This window comes from Parasteatoda tepidariorum, chromosome 3 (assembly GCF_043381705.1).
Source record: "Parasteatoda tepidariorum isolate YZ-2023 chromosome 3, CAS_Ptep_4.0, whole genome shotgun sequence".
Taxonomy (NCBI): Eukaryota; Metazoa; Arthropoda; class Arachnida; order Araneae; family Theridiidae; genus Parasteatoda; species Parasteatoda tepidariorum.
This window is the reverse complement of record NC_092206.1, coordinates 57,079,608-57,098,138: the sequence shown is the minus strand read 5'-3', so window position 1 is coordinate 57,098,138 and position 18,531 is coordinate 57,079,608.

Sequence of the window (18,531 nt, the reverse complement as noted above, 5' to 3'; positions counted from 1 at the left end):
GAAGTTAATTTTAAGATATTTCCTGTTTACTGTTCTCCCGATATTAAAAAGGTTATTAATTTTTATACATCTTTTGTAATTAGGATTTGTTATTTAGTCCTTTATTCGGGAGATGGTGATTTCCTGAATTGGTCTGGGAAGGTATAACCTTACAAATTTTTATGTTCAGGAGAGTGTGATTTGTTTCTGCTGAAATTTCTTTCATTTGGCATTATGCTATAGTGTTCCTGACTGGGTTAGGTAATGCTATACCTGTAATAAAATTATTCGAGAATGTGTGTTTTCGATAAATCCCGGAATAATAAATTAATTTGATAATTCTTAGCAAATGAAATCAGAAGATTGTTGAAAGTAATGCCAATAAATAATTATGTTTATAAAATAATGTTTATGTGAAGCCTGAAAAATATTGGGCGACTTTATTGGTATGCAACGTTTGGTGAAAATATAATTTTTCACCAAACGAAATAAAAAAAACTACGATTACTACATCAACTAAAATGAACTAAAATTAATGAAGCCGATCGTCTTTTTTCAATTAAATAATATGTCGAATTTGATTGGTTACATACAAATTTAACACAATATGGCGATAACATGGCAGAAACTATAATTTAGAAACTATAATTTTACACTGTATTTTTCATGATTATGAATAAAATTATTTTTACCTATCGACATTTGGTGCTTAGATATTTCAGAACAATAGACGAATTTTGACAACTATTTGACAAATATATGGCATTTATATTTGACTAATAGACTAATTAATTTCATCCGTCACGCGAAGAATTGTAAAATAGCCCAATAGTTTTTTTTTTTTTTGTATTAACAAGAGTTTTTTGTAATAATTTTATTTATACCGTTTTATTGATAAGCAGTAAACACAGCATGCAGAAATGTATTTAAAATCAGTTCATTTATTTTCGAACAAACTTTTCAAATTTTTTTTTATACGTCTCGAGTCTTGTATTATCTTGCAGAATTATTTTTGAGACATTTCATTACTTTTTTCTGATTAAATTTTTTATTTACTGAACTATTCCAATTAAAAATTTTCCATGTAATATTTTAAAACATGAAAACAAAAAATGAAATTATTTTAAGATTTCCCCCTTCAAGATCTCCTAATCCATTGGAAAAAACCATATTTCCACACATTTACAGAAAGTAGAACAAAATACTAAGCGAATGGGGCGGAGCCTCTTTACTGTTTCGTTTCGAATGTTTGTCCTCCGAAGCAGAGAAAGAGATTCAACATGTTTAGTTACATAACGGGCTTTGCTTTGTGCATTTATAAAGTAGGGAAGAAAACCCCTTCTTAGTACCACTTTTGTTTATATTCAGAGCAAAAAAGAGCAGTTAACTTCTCTACGCCACAAAATAAAAATTTGACTAGCTGTCCAATATCTGTCTCCTGTCTCGTTTGAAAGCGTAGTAAATCGGTTTCTCATTTTGAAAGGGATCGTCCATGACAACATAAGATTTGGTGAATAATGATCACACGGACTTCAATAGATACTCTTAAAAGATTTCAATATATACTCTCCTGCCTACCTAGTCCATCAACTTATGGGCTAAAGAATGGTGTGTGCGAAAAGGGGTTGACTGGGCAGCGCGTTACTGTGCATCTTCCTAGTTCATCGAAGTTCGATAGGAGTCTCTATTGTATTGTTATTAAGAATATTGCCATTCCATATAATTTACTCAAAGTCATTTCCGAGGAGAAAAATATTAAAAATTCCAAGAGATACATTTAAAGAAGTTCTTTATTTTTGAGGAGCGAATTGCATTTCTTAAATTTCATATTTTAAGATCGGAAAAAAAGAGAAATTCCTTAGCGACGAATTCATTAGAAAATATAATTCTTATTTTATAACTTTTATTTTAATAAGGAATTATAATCTCATACTGTAGCTACCAAAGTCATACAGTTGTAGCAGCATTAGTATTTTCTCCTGAGCTGGCCCGATTTCCTATATAATTAGCAAAACACGTAGCAGTCTAACGAGAAAATATTTTTTAATTGCACACATATGCCTATTGAGTTGTACAATGTGTATCAAAATATAATTAAATTATAATAGATGTAACATGTGAATGACGTAGAGTTATGGAAAGTAGCATATAAACAATTTTGGACAATAAAATCAACTGGTATACTTTACAAAAAGAAAGGAAAAGGGGAAGAAGAAATTACATTGTTTATCAACAATTCATCAATTTTGATTGATTCGTTGATTTTTCACAATTAGCATAATAGTTTAAATTTGCAGTGATAATTTGAATAGTGATTATGCAGCATCTTTAGTGCATCAAAGAACAATGCTTAAAAGCCAGTTCATCTGTTATACATGTATACTTCACTTGATTTTGCGAAACCCACTTTTTCTTCTTCCACATTTCAATATCATGTTTACCAAAAGAAATAAGTGTTCGTGGATTGAAATCGTTGTAACTCGTGACGTAGCAATAATTACAACAATACCAGCAGTACCCAATAACACCACTGAGTAAGCAACGCATCAAGCAAAAATACCTAATAACATTATAATTTAAAGGAAAAAAAGTAAGTATCTTAAATTTTATATTTTTTTTCTCTTCATATTTATGAACCAGATAAGTGTTATAGATGAGCATTCTAAATTAAAATGTCTTGACCCAATTACAATACATGTAAATATCTAAATTAAAAGAAAAAAAGTTATAATTGGTAATCATGTGCTCGTTTAAAAACATGATTTTCGTAGTTCATCTAACCTAGTTTTGAAATCAAAGTGTTCAGTGGATGAGGGTGATGATATACAAACAACAAAGAGTGTGTTAAAACCTTTTTTTAAATAGTAAATTGAGAAAATTGTCATTTATTTAAATTCCGTTTAATAAAATGAAGTACAAAACGTTTTTTTTATTTATTTAAGTACATTCTTAATGATTTATTTTTGTAAAATTATTAACATAACGTTTCTATTTTTTGAAAAAATTATGCTTAAAACCGAAAACATAAGATATTTTTGTTGCACATTTTTTTTGTTGCTAATAATCTTAAAAAAGATTTATAAAAAGCTATTACCTACTAATCATTATTAATTAAAATATAATCAAAATTTGTTCATTTAAAAAACTGCTAAAACAGACTGATTAAAAAAATGTAAACGTAATTTTATAAAAATTACTAAGTATTTTCTTGATTATATCAATGACTTCATTAACATTTTTCTTCCCTAGTTATTAATAATAATTTTCATCACTATGTTGCTCTTGTATTAAAAATATTGCTAATCTTATACTTTAATTAAAAATATTAATTAAGTTATAATAATACGCAAAGTTACTAAACGTATTAACATTAACAACGTATTACTAAACATAAGAATTTCTTTTTAATTTTATACTTTTTATTTATAAATTATGAATTTACGAAATTTAAATTCTTTGAAAAGAATTGTAGTCAAAAAATTCAAATTTCCTAAATTTGATCAGCAAAATTAAATTATCCAATATAGCTTATTTGTGCTCTACANAATTGGATACACCGGAAATTTTCTAAATTTCTTCCGGTTTAAGGACGCTTGTTATTGTTTACATTAGACATCCCATCCATAATGATCACACGGATTTCAATAGATACACTTACAAGATTTCAATAGATACACTCCTGCCCACTTCATCCATCAAATTATGGGCGAAAGAATGGTGTGTGCGAAAATGGGTTGACTGGGCAACGCGTTACTGTGCATCTTTCTAGTTCATCGAAGCTCGATAGGAGTCTCTATTGTATTGTTATTAAGAATATTCTCACTCCATATAATTTACCCAAAGTCATTTCCGAGAAGAAAAATAATAAAAATTCCAAGAGATACATTTAAAGACGTTTTTTTGTTACATTTCTGAATTGCATTTCTTAAATTTTATATTTTAAGATCGGAAAAAAAAGAGAAATTCCTTAGCAACGAATTCATTAGAAAATATAATTCTTATTTTATAAATTATATTTTAATAAAGAAATATAATTTCATACTGTAGCCACCAAAGTCATACAGTCGTAGCAGCATTAGTATTTTCTCCAGAGCTGGCTTCATTTCCCATATAACAAACGAAACACGTAGCAGCCTAACGAGAAAATATTTCTTAATTGCACACGCATGGCTATTGAGTTGTAAAATATGTATCAAACTATAATTAAATTATAATAGATGTAACATGTGAATAACGTAGAGTTATGGAATGTAGCATATAAACAATTTTGGTCAATAAAATCAGCTGTTATACTTTACAAAAAAAAAAGGAAAAAGGAGAGAAGAAATTACATTGTTTATCAACAATTCATTTATTTTGATTGATTCATTGATTTTTTCACAATTGGCATAATAGTTTCATCTGCAGTGATGATTTGAATAGTGATTGTGTAGCATCTTTAGTGTATCAAAGAACAATGCATGAAAGCCAGTTCATCTGTTAAACATATATAATTCCCTTGATTTTGCGAAACCCACTTTTTTTTCTTCTGCAGCTCAATATCATGTTTATCGTGTGGGGAGAGTAGGTATCGAGAATGCCAACCTTCATCTATGAAAAGGTACCCCGACATTGAGTCGATTTAACATGTCTTATATACTAGTGAATTGTAATTGTAATTTTACAGTGGTAGATACGCTACAGTACTCCCCCACTAGAATTATAGCTGTGATAGAATTCGATACATGGATACCACTAGATGCTGTATTTGTGACAGACCGGGAGAGCTGGATTGAGGTCACCGGGTTTTGAACATTAGTCACGAGAGCTGTATTAAGATCGTGGTCGTAGTCGCTCCTGTGTTGCCTTTAGCAGTCGGGTGTATGCAGGTTGACGTTGTGTGTGATCGAGACGAAACTGAGTAACAACAGCGTAAGGATGTGGACGATGCAGCAGTCACAAATAGCAAGTCAATTATTCAATGTGGACCATCTATCGAAGTAGGCATGTTCAGATGGAAGTGGGCGTTACTGTCAAGGTAAGCGTGTTCACATCACGTCCTGGTCACCAATGTGGGGAGAGTAGGTATCGACAATGTCAACTTTCATCTATGAAAAGGTACCCCGATATAGAGTCGAGTTAACATGTCTTATATACTAGTGAATTGTAGTTGTAATTTTGCAGTGGTAGATACGCTACAACCGAAAGAGATCAGTGTTCGCGGATTGAAATCGTGGTTACTCGTGACGCAGCACCAATTACAACAATACCAGTAAGTACCCAATAACACCACTGAATAAGCAACGCATCAAATAAAAATATCTAATAACATTATAATTTTATGAAGAAAAAAAAGCAAGTATCTTAAATTTTATATTTTTTTTTCTCTTCATATTTATGAACCAGATAAGTGTTATAGATGAGCATTCTAAATTAAAATGTCTTGACCCAATTATAATATATGTAAATATCTAAATTAAAAGCAAAAAAGTTATAATTGGTAATCATGTGCTCGTTTAAAAACATCATGATTTTCATAGTTCATCTAACCTAGTTTTGAAATCAAAGTGTTCAGTGGATGAGGGTGATGAAAGAGTGTGTTAAAACCTTTCTTTTAATGGTAAAGTGAAGAAAATTGACATTTATTTTAATTCTTTTTAATTAAATGAAGTACAAATTTTTTCTTATTAATTTTAGTATATTTTTAATGCTTCATTTTTTTAAAATTATTAACATAACGTTTTTATTTTCATTAAAAATTATGCTTAAAATCAAAAACATAAGATATTTTTGTTACACATTTTTTTTGCTAATAATCTTAAAAAAGATTTATTAAAAGCTATTACCTAATAATCATTATTAATTAAAATATAATCAAAATTTGTTCATTTACAAAACTGCTAAAACAGACTGATTAAAAAAATAGACGTAATTTTATAAAAATTAAGTATTTTCTTGATTATATCAATGACTTCATTGACATTTTTCTTACCTAGTTATTAATAATAATTTTCATAACTATGTTGCTCTTGTATTAAAAATATTGTTCAGCCTATACTTCAATTAAAAATATTAATAAAGTTATAATAATACGCAAAGTTACTAAACGTATTAATAACGTATTACTAAACATAAGAATTTCTTTTTAATTTTATACTTTTTATTTATAAATTATGAATTTACGAAATTTAAATTCTTTGAAAAGAATTGTAGTCAAAAAATTCAAATTTCCTAAATTTGATCAGCAAAATTAAATTATCCAATATAGCTTATTTGTGCTCTACATTTTATAGTGCTTGAAGTAATTTTATATATAACGTTATTGGATGTAAAGCTTAAATATACTCTTCATATTAGATCATTAAATTTAGTAGAAGCAAGTTTTTGAGGGAAGACATATTTCCAACATCCAATAAGAATATCGCTGAGATAATCAGACAATCAATATCTGGCAGAAGTTCCTTAGATATCAATGTTGGATATTCCTTGGATATCTGTGATTGGCCACATATATCTGTCAGATGTTTCTTGACTATATAGCAGATGTTGCAATATTCAAATATCTGTTGGGGACATCACACAGTTGTGACTGTGATCGCTGGATTTCTAACTGATCTCGTATGGATATTTAGATATCTTAAGGCCTGTTTAGACGATCCAATTTCTTGAACAGAGATTGATTGATATTGATGGAAACTTGTTTTGCTTTGAGCTTGGATCGTGCAAACAATCATCCAAGAACTTGGTCCAACTTCTTGGACGATAGTAGAGCATGTTCTACTTTCCATCCAAGTTTTTTCTTCCTTAACCAATCAGCGTCTTAAGTTTTGTGACGTCAACAAGCAGGCAGTAATTTATATCATTTTGTGGTCTGTTTTCATATATTTTAGACCATATAAATTGATCTGTTACTGTTTATTTGTGTTGTTATGATTTTATTTGAATGTACTTAGTAATTTTAAACTTATGTAAGTATTATTTTATAACGTTGAATATGAACAATGCGCTTGCGCAAGTTTTTCTTTCAACGAATCAGTGACATTCAAGAACTTGGATAGTGTCGACGAATCATCCAGTTTCTTGGACAGAGAAATCCGTCCAATTTCTCGGATTCAAGAAATTGGACAGTGTAAACAGGCATTTTAAGACGTCTGTTGGTGGCGAACATCCTGCATTTTTGTCAACAGTCAAAGATGTATTGGGGATATTTATGTCTGAGTAGGACGATGGGTCAAAGAGTTTCATGCTGGTCGGACTGAAATTGCGAATTTGCACCTCAAAGGTCGGTCATCGATTTCTTGATATATAGTGGATTTCGTGAGTGGCCTTTTTTTTTCCATAAACAGGGCGGAAATTATTCCACCGTATTATTGAAAGTGATGCAGACGTCAGACCAAGTTGAATAAAATCTGTGTCACAGACGGACGACAATCCCACCGGCCTGTCAACTATACGGTCGGATGGAATTTTCATCCGGTTGCATCACAGAAATTATAATCCAAAAAGGGAAACACCTAGAAAATATAGAAAATATTAAAAAGCTGAATTTTCTAATTCTCATCTCATTATGCAAAAAATTAGTTAATTATCTGTAGCACATTCTCTATTTTTTTTCCTTCAAAAAAAAATTAAATAAATAAATAATTTCATATTTTATTCGTCAGGATGACAATAAATGATGCTAGGTAATATTAAAAAAAAGCATCTACTGTAAAATGAAAAGTAAATGCAACACACTGTAATGTAAAATGACACGCTTGAGTTATTTGAGTTTAAACAGTAATAATAATAATAAAAAAATATTATTCCTAACCCGGTTTAAAGGAATTTTTCGTTAATTATTGCTTAAAAATTATCATTTTGACTAAATATTTTCTAATTTAAGAGAAGAAGCCACACCATCATATATTAAGGTATTACAATTTCTTCAAGAAATGTAAAGATGCATAAAAAGGAAAAAAATGAATGAATTTCAGTAAATATTGAGTCTTGGGAATCGAATGATCTATGTAAAAAAAAAGAAAAAAAATTAAACCATAAATTAATTGATCGATAAATTTAAGCTTGGTCTTTTCCACATTTCATGTGATAAGAATCGACAAATCTGACTGACCAGCGCTTGTTTTGACTTCGAACTGCCCGAAAATGGCAGGCCTGCAGTCAAGTAAATAGTCAGAATTAGAAGTGTTGGCCAGCACCTCCAGATCTGGCTACTGCTACTTGACAAGCAAAGGAAAAAGAATTACCCGCCATCTTTTGATGGGTAATCAGCAATACGCAATAAACGAAACAACAATCGCCTGTCACCTATGAAGTTCGCACAATAAAAAAAATAGCTAACACACTGAACAACTTATAATCCAGTAGTCGAATTTTCACTTATAAGGTCTCAATCTTAATTGTTCGAAAGCCTATAATTATACAGAGCGTAAAAAATGTTTGGAAATTGTTAAATATCTCGAAAAATATACATCGCATCAAAAAAGTGAAAATAGGCGTAAGACAATATACGTTTAGACAATATTTTTTTAAAAGTTGTCCAATGATGGAGGGAGGAGGCAACTGTTTAATCGTAAATATGAAGCCCTACTTTTTATTACAGATTTGGATTCTCCAGAAAGAAAGAACCCTATTTAACCTATTGGTTTAAGTATTTTACAACACAGATGACGCTGTGTCCGATAAAATTAAAGTAGAATACAAACTGTTTAAAATGGCGTATCTTGAGATTCATCAAATAAATAATAAAAATTTTTCTTATCGATTTTTTAATTTCTTTTTTCCAAAAAAAAAAAAACTTCAACAGTTTTATTTTTAAAAAAAATCTGATGGGTTTTGAGTTCTCATCTGAATTATGTTTCAAGTCCTGACTTATCTTAATTAAGTCTCAAAATTCGCCATTTTTAACAGTTTGTAATCCATCTTAATTTTCTCAGTTACAACACCATCTGCAGGACAAAAGGCATTGTCATATAAGTCAAATGGGGTTACTTTTTTCAGGAGAATTTAAATCTACAATAAAAAATAGGAGTTCAGATTTAAGATTTCTAAGTCCCCCTCCATCTCTTAGGGGGAAGGGTGGAAGATCAAGTTTGGTATTATTGAATAGCTTTAAAAAAAATATTCAATGTGTTTAGTTTCGCTTCTTTGATCCGATATATATTTCTCGAGATAGTTGACAATTACCAAGCATTTTTTACTCCTTGCACAGGAAAATTAATTAGTGCAGACAATATTTTAAGTTACGAAATCAGACACAAAACCATGTTAATCTAAAGAGTTAAGAGTCGAAAAAAAGGTATGCTTATTTAGCGAAAGTACATTTTTGTGTCTGATGTCCCTAATAAATATGTCATCTACTCTAATTAATTATGATATTAAAAGCTGGGCATTCGAATCATTAAGATTATTGAGTCCTAGTACGTTAAAATACGATTATTAGATCAAAAGTTATTCTGGGTATTCGCTTTTTAATTTCGCTTGCTATGCATCCAGAACAGTTTAGGTGCTGTATCAGTTCAGATCAATTCACCGACAGTCCTGAAACATATATATGAACAGTATTTACTAATGAGGTATTTGTGTTATTTAAGTGAGAATATCAATAAATATACGATTTAATGGATTGATCTAATAACTCCTAAAATATGTGATTCACTAAATAAATATGTGATTATGAAGTAACATTTACCAGATGTAATGTACACTTTTGTAGTCGGCTGTAAAAAGTTCAGGACTTTTAAATCCTTTTTTGAAATGCTCTTCAATGCTGACGTTCTTAATTTATGCCATATCCTGGAACTATTCTTATTAATTTGTCTATTTCAATGAATTATTCTGAAATATCAGTTTTTGACAGGAGCACTTCAGACTTGTTATGTGAAATCAAAGTAAAACTTAAGCGAAACTGTAACAAGAAAAATTGAAGAAAGTTCTTTTCCGAACTTTTGAAATAAATTGAGGAATTGATGGAATTGATGAAAATTTATTGGAGTAAAACCGTAATTTATTTATTAGCCGTTGATTTATTTATTTTCAACTTGATGTTTTAATGTTTCAGTTTGACACATTAAATTTTACTCATTAAAAGTTTTTTTTAATGTGTTTTAAACAATATATTTATTGTCATATTTTATATGTATTTAAAAGTGCAATTATTTCTGGTATCTGATTATTAGTTTGTGCAATTTTTCCTCAATAGAATATTTACCCACAATTTGATCTTAAAAATTTCAATTTTGTTTCAAGTGAAGTTTTAAAAACGTAGAATCATATTGAATAAGAAGCAATTTCATTTTACAGCACAGCATGAGCAAAATAACTATTCACCAGAATTTAAAAAAGAAATTTATAAAGATAACTGGTTGCCCTATAATCATCAACCTTAATTTAAATTTTGATATAAATTGATAGGTAAAATGCATTCCTCGGCAAAAAATTCGCCAAATAGGTTCTCATGCTAGAATTTTTCGCATGAAAAAAAATGGCCCTTTAAATTTTTACATTACAAAATATGGTCTAACTTTCACCAAAGATACATTTTTTAGTATACAGCCCTACCAAAAATTTAAATTTCATTTCTTTAAGTACTCAGCAGAATTAATAGCAAATTCTTTCTAGAATGAGCTTGTAAAATTTCAATAAGATCGGTGTATTGGTTTTTGTAAAATTGTGTTTAGTTAACCGCGCGGATATTTTTTTCTAACTGTCATCAGAATCCAGTTATCTATGTCTAAATTTACAGAACTTTTAGATAAAAATGTTATAAGACACTTCAAAAGTTTTTCGGTGCTTAAAGTTTGTATAAAATTATTCTTTTATTATAGCATTTAAAAAAAAAGCTGTTCAAAGTTTATGCCAAAATTAAAAATTATGTTCGTGTTTATAATTTGTTCGGTATAATAGAGACAGATCTATTTCAAAAGGACTAAGCTTTAAATTTCTATTTAATTCCGAGTTAGGGAAACAAATAGAAATTCATTGATGTAAAATAAGTAAAACTAATAATAATAATTTTAAAAAAACGCGATGGTAAAAATTTTAAAAATCCTCTTTGGTTAATAAAAGTAAGAATAACAATAAAATATAATAATGCGTATTTTTAAGAAAATCAATTGAATGATAACAAATTCAATCTACACTACAATTACCTGGAGTCGAATGGAATAAAATTCAAATTTCAAATGAGAAAAGTTTTATTCATTTATTTTGAACAACAATCAGACAAATGTTCTTTTCTTTATTAAAAAAAAAAACGCAATAATAATTCCGAAATATTTTAATCGATGCTGTTTAAAATTTTCAATCTGTCTCAATTATATTTTAAAGCAATTTAATTTCCATAGATATTTCCTAAAAATTTTAATTTATAAGTTACTCTATCTGTCCTTAAATTTTTATTTCATTATTTTTTTAAAAGAAAAATCTTAGTTTTTACCTTATACAATAGACAGATATATTACTTATTTAAGATATTTTATTTATTTATCATAAATAGACATTGTTACTTAGTACAAATAAGTCTCTTAAAAAGCAACGATTTCTGTGTGTATGTATTTTGATTCGATGTAATTTTAATCAGTAAAACATAAAGGGAATGGTTGCTATCATTGGGCCGACTCTTTCGTTGAGTTACCTCAATTATTTTGTAATTATTAACAGCAGGTGCTTCTTGATGATTGTTTAATAAACTTAATGTTTATAAAATTTGAAAAATGTCATCTAGATCGTGAGTTGATTCACACGTAAACTAATTTCCAGTACAAGAAAGTGCGATTTTTTGCACTTTTATTCTAATTTTTTAATATAAATAAATTAAGGATATCAGTGATACGCTAGTAATGTTTCATATGTTTCTGATAATATTTTAAACTCGGTTTATTCACCGTCATTTAGCTGTATTCACAAAGATTGGTTGCTTTGTTATAACGAAAAGAATTTGCGAACGCATTACATGAACCTGAAAATAAGCACTCTCCACATGTTGAGTCAAGAAAAAAAAAGAAAAATGTGACGACTTAAATTAACTAAACAACCGGTCACTTTTAGATCACCTTTTATTTATTCAGTTATTTATTTATTTATTTATTTATTTATTGAAAATCATTTAATGATAAAAGTAAATTAATACAGACTCCGGAAAACAGAATTTTCATTAAAATGCATCCAAACAAAATACTGATCCTTCAGAATCCATCAATTTGTGGTGGAAAGATTCATGTGGAAGAAGAGTTCCTTAACAATTCACATATTTCGAAGTTGTAATGTATACATTAAATGTATTTTGCCACCCCAAATATTTTTAAATAAAGTTCTTTAATGTCAGTATGTTTACCTAAATTTTGTCATATATTTATATAATTTTTATTGTTGAATTAACTATGTATAGCCGTAGATTATTTCTCATACAAATTTTTTTTAAAAATATTAATTTAATCCGAGCAAAAATAAGTGCCAATTGAATGATAAGTGACTGGTAAATGAAAAGGATCTATCGATATCGGTCACTGATTCATTAGAGTAAAAGTGGCTACTGATTCATTAGAGAACCCAATTATTAGATTACCGGAAATTCTGGTTTTCAAAACTGTTGTCCTCATTACCATACATTTAGTAAAAAATACAGAACTGAAAAGTAAATTTAATCGAATAAATGGTTTTTTTTATCATTTTCTACGGAAATAAAATAAAATACCAAATGTACCAAAATGTATCCCATATTATAAAACAATACTTTATTGTTAATTTTACCAAAATTATTAACAAAGTGCTTCCGTTAAAATTACCGAGTTTTTTGGTGTTTCCATAGAGACAGAAACAAGGTAAGTTTTACTATATTCTAGTAGCTTTAGCCATTCTTTTTTCTTGATGTACCTATTAAATATTATGATATTAAATTTTTTCTACTACGGGAAAAACTGATTAAATGACCAATTGAAATTTTATAACTTTATATAAAAGTTTTTTTAAAAAGTGGAATTTACTTATTTTCCACTTTTCAACCGAGTAAAACGTTTTAAATGTATGTGGGTTGATTTCAAACTAATGTATTTGGGTTAGATTACATACCATATTTTTTAGAATAAAATTAAGGCGGACAAAGTGATTATGCGGAGGTTTTTAGTTGTAGGAGCTGATGCACACACATGAACAATGAAATATGGATTACATATAATTCATATGTCAAATGATAAGTAACGTTGGCTCAAAGGATAGAGAGCTCACATCCTAGTGAGGTAACCCGGGTTCGAACTGATGTCTGATATTCAAATTCCGCACCCGGCTCGCACCGACCACTGTGCGGACGAAAAATATCCTCAATGGTAGACGGATCATGGATTAAAGTTCCCTTGCCGCCAGGCTAACAGTGGGAGGTTTTTGTGGTTTTCCTCTCCATGTAACGTAGATGTGAGTTAGTTTCATCAAGAAGTCCACCACGAATGCAAATTTCTCTCAATATTTGATCTATTAGTTCTCTTGTTTTCCGGATTGGGTTCAAAATTACAAGGCTATGGAGTTGAACTTTGGTAGTTGTAAACTCAAAAATTGGGTAGGCTGTTAAACGTCGGTTATATAAAAAAAGAAATATGTCAAATGATGTCGTGATTAAAAAAAATGTGAGCATAGTAAAAATATAATGAAGAGTCTTAATTCTGCAAATAGATTTTATGCCCAATTGTCTATTGATATACTGTTAAATAAAAATGATTATATACTTTAACTGTTCAATCAAGTTAGCAAAGTAACTACGGTGTAGCCACTTAGTAGTTTAAAAAAAAAACGTGCATTACATATTAATACAAGACTGTTTTAAAAAACTACTATAAGAATCAGAAGCTATAGGTTTTAATTTTTGTATACACTAAGACTTCCTTAATGAGCACCCTTACCTTACGCTTTTAGAATCATTGTAAAAAATTAAGTCAAAAAGAAAATATGCACAGGTCGCAAATTATAATTTAAACTGAGAGAAAAAAAAAAGTTATTGGAGTCTAATAAATCATTACTAAGAAGACGGAACTGAAAGCATAAGAACCTGTTAGATGGAGGGGTTAAAAGGTGATTATTAGAAACACATTCATATTTCTTTGGGCAATCAAACTGGTTTTTAATTCTACGTTCCTTTTTGTGATTCGTTAGATTTCACTAGTGATTTTGTTTCGTTCCTCCTAAATATTAATTTGCGATCCGAACTGATTACTCCCATTTTTGAACAGAATTCTAAAAATATATTAAGGATGGTGATTACATATATGGTAAACAACACTCTGTATTTTATAAATTTTCTGATTGAAAAGAGTTTTCATGAAAATTCACAAAACATTATCTAGGTACCTTTTCCGTCCTTACTCCATTGAAAAAAAAATTTTTTTTAGTGAATTTCTCCAAAATGTAATTTCTGTGCAATATAAAGATAGGCTCAGATTTAAATCTTTTGTTAATATTTACTCCTTAATAGAAAATGAAACAATCTGAGTGAAAAAAAAAACGATAGTTGTTTTTTTTTTTTTGAAAAACTATACCCTATTTAAAATGACAAAGTTTTCTTACATTTCTTTTCCTGGGAGGATAAGAAAATATGAAATATGTTAATACTAGCACCATTAAGTATTTTCCTAAAAATACACATTAATTACACATAATTTTTGATTTGAGATAAATAACGTAAGATATTCTACCCTTTTGGGACAGTTTACTGATTTAGTATACTTAAAAGTTTTAAATAAAATTACGTCAGTAAATCATTAGCAAATTATATTATAATACATATTAACACCTTTAAAAAATCAAACATTATCTTAATAAAAAATATGGTTATAGGATAACTTTAAATAACAACAATTTACGACTAAAAATAAACATAAATATACTTAACTTTCATTTACATCTGTAAACCAGCTGACTAACGAATAATCAAATATTAATCAACATTTCAGAGTCTTCATCATGTTTCAAAGAGCGGCAAAGATACTATTTCCAAAAGATGAGAAAGTTCGCCTTGATCTGTTGATTACAGCCAAACAATTCCCATTCAACAATTCAAGCATGCCGTACCAAGATGACGCCAAGCTCAAAGATCAACTTTGGTTCATAAGGGCGGTATTATCAACTTTAGTGTAAGAACTGGGATATTTCAGATAAATCATATCTCAAATAGAGAGCGAAGTGCAAAAATAATTGACCTTTTTTTTTCTTTTTATCTTGCATCTTTTTCTTTCCCTTTGATTGGGCGACAACAGAATGATATCAATTTCCGGTTGACCTCCAACGTTGCAAAATAACAATAATTACAATTCCAAAAGAAATCACACGATTTTAATTTTCCGTAAAGTACGTCGTAGACCGTGCATGCCTTTTGGTTACCAATTGTAGGATGTTTTGGATGCTGCAGGCGCGCTTGGATATATGATTTGCATACCTTATGTATAGCGCCAGATTTTGCATGCGTTAGTATATAAGTTGCTGCTTGTATCAGATATGGAAATAGATATCTGACGTCGCAATAAATTGAGTGATTTTTTGAAGAGTATCACGTGTATAAACATCTTTGAATACATTGCCTTATGTTTAAAGGGATTTCCTGGTTTGATAACAAAGCTTTCAATTTTGTTAAAATAAATAAATCAGCGTCGAATGATTTGCGTGGTTACTAAACACAAAGTGTTAGGTTACTTGTATGAACACGGTATTTTGGTTAATAAATAAGAAATGGGATCAGTAGCTAATTAAATGGTCTTTAACGTCTTTGTTTTGCTGTTGGAGATTTCATTCTCGGTTATAGTTGGTCGCAATTGTAAGGCAAGCTTTTATTTCTTTTAAACTTGTTACCTGAACTAAAAAAAAGGGGTCAAGAATCATGTTTTTTACTATTATTTATTGAAGGAATGTCAAACAGTAGAGCGGATTGCTAAAGACCGCTGGATTGGAAAATCGTGGCCCGGTAGCGGAATTTATGAAAAGAATGCAACAATATTTTCATAAATCCAAATTTTTCTGCTATCTCAACGCAGTTAGACAAAGAATATTATTGTTAAAATTAAGCCGAATCTAAAGTCAGTCAGCAAATTTTGAAAATATAAGGTCTATACATTTATACATAAGAACTTTACGATGTTTAAATTCAAATTGAATTTGATACGATGCTGAAAATTGGTATAATCCCTACTGTTTTTGTTTTGTTGTTTGTTACCCTTGGGCCTACTTCCCATTGGCCTCAGAAGTGCCAGAATTGCTACTCTCTTATCGTTACCCAGTGAGCACCTGTGAACCTAAGTCACGGAGGCGAGCAACATTACCCACGCCACACTGCCACAGATGCCCGTTTATAGGGTGGGTCACNGAAGGAGAAAGGACATAGAAGAGAGAGAGAGAGAGAGAGAGAGAGAGAGAAAGAAACATCCATGCACTGAGCGGGATTCGAACCCGCAACCACCGGCTCCGCAGTCAGGCACGCTAACCACTCGGCCACCTAGTCCAAGTAACAGAAAAAAATCCCTGAACAGTTAAACCTGTAGCAGGAACAGATTTTTTTTCTTCTTACTTTTTATTCTTTGCGATGTTCTCCCACTTTTGCTTTTTAAAGGGAGTCGGTAGGGCATATATCAATGTTAAAACTGACCTTTTCGATGTACCTTTTCTGAGAAATCACTTATAATATCGCTTTGAAATTTTTTTTTTTTGGGGGGNGGGGGGGGGGGGGGCATTTGAGAGTATATCAGTTGCATGCCGTGATAATGTTTTAGCGTTAACAAGAATACTTTCTGCAGTCAAGAAAGATTTTTGATGAATTTTTTTAAAAAATTAAAAGTTCTCAGTTCATAATTTAAAAAAAAAAAATGTCTACCAAAGATATGTATTAACAGTAACCACAGTGTGAACATATATTTGTAAATATTCTGGGGAAAAAAGTTAAGCAATATCTTGTTTAGATGCTGAGAAAAGGTACATCAAAAAAGGTTAGTTATAGCATTATTGGTGTAAGCCCTAGTGACTCCCCTTATTTTTTAGAAGCTAATTAGAGAGCACTGTAATTTTTAGTTTTTTTATAGTATTAGCAAGGGAAAGAAAAAAATTGTCAAAGCGCGTTCCTCGAAATCAATCGAGCTTCGTTGTTTTTTCAATTGCACAGTAAAATGCTAAATATTAAAGATGCCCAAACTTCCAAGATATTCAGTTCAGGCAACACAATAAGATTTTATATGGGAAAATGTACGAAAGTTTTAATTTTTTGTATATTTATGTTTTTGTGGTGTTAAACACAAATTCGCATTTTGCGACCAACATATTTTTCCGGGAAAAAAATTTTTTCGAAAAAAATCCAGTTTTTTGCATATTACTATTCTTGGTTTCAGATAGAAAATTCCTGATGGAATATTTGAAAACTAGAGAAAATCTTTACAAATCCTATATCTACAATGTGTTCGTAGGATTATAAAAAATTCTCTTATGAATCTAGTAAAACATATAAATAATATTTCCCCCTTTTGGAAAAACTTCCCCAATGATAATAATTTTTCTTAAACCTTCCCATAATTTATCCGAAACCTTCTTAAAAATCATAATTTTCAGGATTTTCCCCAATTTTGATATTGTGCCAATCTTCTTACATTTTTACTAAATGTAGACTTCTAACAGCACTCATAAGTTGTTTTGCATCTCCCTCATCAATTCATTGGTCATCAGCCCTGATGAGTACTTCTTAGCCATCTGCCTTCCGACTAACAATATTTTTCTTAAAAACATTCCTAAAACCACGATTTTTTATCTCTCTTTTTTAATTTTCCAGTAAATAACGCTTGAATTGTAAGTTTTTTTCTAACATTATATTTGTTCTGAGTAACAAAATTTTCACCCTATCACCTAAAATCAAAATTTTTAAGGGCATTTCTTGTTTAATATTGAATGTAATGGTATTTTTTTTTAAATTTTTAAGCAATCCAAAATTTATAATATAACTCTTAACATTTGCTGTGAATGAAAATTTTACCTAAAGCAAAAAAAAGCAGCATAAGAAAGTAAAGTTTAGGGGAAAAAATAGGAAGCAAAAAAGAATGAAATTTATGAATGAAATTTACCCTATTCTAATAATTATGATATCCAAGGTATCCTAGGTTGATTACAGTAAATATCAATGTGTTTACCTCCGCTTTTAAGTTTTCAAGGACTACCTACAATTACCTATCCTCTTCGTGCCAGCTGGCGCATAAGGCCTAGAGTCTCTTTTCCAGGCACCCTTGTCCTAAACCAGTCCCCTTGCCTCCTCCCATTAATTTAGTTTTGCTTTGCACAGATATTGGTGCATGTATCTAGCCAAGTATATCTCGGCCTTCCTCTTTTACCTTTTCTTTCGGGTGCCCAAGTAAGAGCGATGTTAGCAGGGCTGTCCCGCTTCAGACGATGGAAATGTCCAGTTTTCAAGAACATTCATGCTTAAATCATTGTACAGGTAAATACATAACGATGAAAAAAATATGCTTCACATATTCCTTGAATGCGGAATTGATGGAATCGTCATTTTGTAAAGCAACTATCATTCCTGCCATAATATTCAATGTGCGTGAATGATTTTCGTTT